Here is a 3,280-nt window from a genome sequence, read left to right on the forward strand (position 1 = left end):
GGTGGTCTAGGCCAAGCCCCCTTTTACACCTCTCTGCAAAGCAGCTCTGCGGCGCTTACTGGAGCTACCTGGTTGGCTAGTTGGACTCCAGGGACCATCAGGATTCAAGGGGACTTCATTTCCCAACTTAAAACGGCCACAGGGCGTGTTTGCACACATGTCACCGCAGGCCCCCCTACCTTCACCACTGTGCAAACGCGCCCCATAGTGCGTTTTAAGAGGTAGTTTTAATCCCCCTGCCCTTTTATGCACTAGGGCCTTACAAAGGAGGTCATGCTAATCACAGGGGTACCCCAACGCATAGTGTTCTCTAGTGTATGTAGGTGTTTTCACTGTATTCAAAGTGTCTTTTAGCATACCACTGGCTCTAGGCCTGGTTAGTCAGAGTCAGTTACCACAAGTACCCATCTGAAAAATTTGTGGGCCTGGATGATTTTGTAACAAGGCCTCTTTCTGCTCCTCTGTTGGTTCTTTCTGCACATGTCTTGCTTCTTCCTGCACTTTTCTTTGTCTTTGTGAACTTCTGTTCCTACTTTTTGCATTTCTTTTGCTTCTTTCTGTGTGTTTTTCTTCTTTCTTTACATGTCCTACCTCTGTAGGCATAGTTAGAAACTAGCATTTGAAAAACATTTGAAATTCACTGAAAAAAACATAGGTTTTCGGCACGTTATAGTTAAAAATTAGCATTTAAAAAACCTTTGAAATTCACTGAAAAAACAATAGGTTTCAGGCACGTTATAGTTAGAAATTAGCATTTAAAAAACCTTTGACATTCACTGAAAAAAACATCGGTTTCAGGGGTGTTATAGTTAGCTGGACATTTCACTCGTACAAAACCATAGAAATTCCTCTGTTATAGTTAGTTCTGCTAACTATAACTGACACGCCCGCAATGCACTGCTGATGATGTCACATATTACCTCATTCATGACATGGTCAGTGACATCACTGATGGCATCACTGTTGACATCTCAAATGACATCACTGATGACATCATCCATGTGACAATGTCATACACCTCATCACACACTAAAATAACATTTGATCAATCACTGTAAAATACAGAGTAGCATATTTGAAAACATTGACACACCAATACCAGTTACTACATACCCACTCACTGATTCCTAAGTCCACACGCACAGCTACCCATTCACCTACAGAATCAATAATACATGCAGTCACTGATCAATAGAACACTATAAAATGCACTCATACATCTAAATAGAGTTTGACACATTAGCAGTCATCCTAGTCGGTTATGCAGTCATCCTACTCACTCCTGAAAAGAATCATTCACACTTACATTTACTCACCTACACAGTTATACACACAACACCTCATTATAAAATCACTATTACAATTATACACTCATCCATACAGTCACTCTCACAATCACTGACTCTTACGTATACTTATTTATATACACCAACTCTCACATACAATGCCTTTTATTTTTGTACATTGCTGGAGATTTACCACCGAGACATATATTCACTCACCAACACACAAATAAGCACACTCACAACTGTTTCCTCATGCACTCTTAAACCCATACACCTAGTCAATCAACCACTCACACATCTATGCATAGAGTTACACACCCCCAACCCTACCACAAGCACTCAGTCTCCCATACAAATACTCAGCCAACTAATCAATAACTAATATAGACACTCTGCTGTTCTTTCTATAATTTTGCTACTTCACACATAAATACATGTAAAGAACAAATTAGAATACTTCCTTGATTCTTTTACGTTTCAAAACGTATCTCTATTAGATTTTTTTTAATTTTCCACATAAACAGTTTTTTTCATATTTAACAACACATCAAGGTCAGCAGTGCAACGTATTCTATCAACACACTTTCTAGAACATTCTACAACATGTGCAGGTTGAAAGTTCATCAATTTTTTTAAACCTAACAATATTTTTTTGCAACACTTTCTCAAACATTTAACAGCACATGCAGGTTAAAAGTTCACAATTGTTTTAAGTTCGAACAGTGCTTCCAAATGCAAGTTGCAGGTGTGGTTGAGTTGAGAAAATGTTCAAACTTCTTTTTCTTAACCAATCAAAAGATGCTTTTCCACAAAACGAATGTGCACCCTACTTTTAAAAAACAATGCTTTTCATCTCCCAATCAGGTATCATTTTGTATCTGAAAAAAAACTAATTCCCCATCATTAAACATATCTCTTATTCCACGAAGGAACTGCATGAGCTACAGACATCTTACCAAACCTTCCAGCCATACCTTCAAAATGCTAGTGTGGATCGTAGGACATAGCTATGTTTTCTGGTGCAAGAGGTATGCAGGACAGAGACATATTGACTTAGACCTTGGTTTACAAAATGTGAACATTAAATGGTTTCCACAGTGAGGATTGAAGTGGCACCAATTGTTGCCTTTGGGTAAAACCTGTTTGCATCTCCAACACCATGACCTCATGATTGTGCACTGTGGTAGAAACAACCTAGGCACATTGACTGGGGAAGGTTTGCAAATGCTTATGAAGGACACCTTTGGACAATTGATGTTAGTTTTGCCTCAAACTGTCTTTGTATATTCCAATATATGCCAAAGACAGAAGTGTAAATGGTCAAGACAATTTTGTCCTCAGATTGAAAAAATCTAGGAAGAAAGTCAACAAAGCTGTGTCTGCATACGTCAGAGACTACAAAATGGTGTCCATGTACAACAACAGCATACCTTTTGATATGGCTGATATCTACAGAAGTGATTGAGTACACTTCACAGATCAGGGAAATCGAGTTTTCCTGACTAACTTGAAGCTGTGCATCCACACTTATATGTAGCTCCAACTAATGAACACAAGGGATCTTTTTAGAGCCACCCTATAACATCCAACTCCCAGTGTCTTGAGACCCTCCGGGTGAGTAGCGCGCTATACAAATTTCTTGATTGATTGATACAACTTAGGCCGCTATTTTAGGGCCAGGTAGCGGCAACTCCCAGGACCTCGCCAAAATGTATTCTCCCCACTGCTGTGCAACAGCGGTCACACCATATCACTTTGCAACACAGAGCTCTTGCTTTGATCACAGACTCTACTCACCCATATTGGTGAGTAGTTTGCGCTTTACAAATATCGTATTGACTTACCTTCGCACTCCCTAGAAAACACCACCTAAGCACCATAGACAACTTGGACAGGTGTAGTACAGTGCCCAGAGCACATGACTTCACAGCATAGCACACACAGTGGAGGCTCACGGTTTCATCCCCGAGTCCAGCAACAGCTCAATTTAACAG

This window comes from Lissotriton vulgaris, chromosome 1_1 (assembly GCF_964263255.1).
Source record: "Lissotriton vulgaris chromosome 1_1, aLisVul1.2, whole genome shotgun sequence".
NCBI lineage: Eukaryota > Metazoa > Chordata > Amphibia > Caudata > Salamandridae > Lissotriton > Lissotriton vulgaris.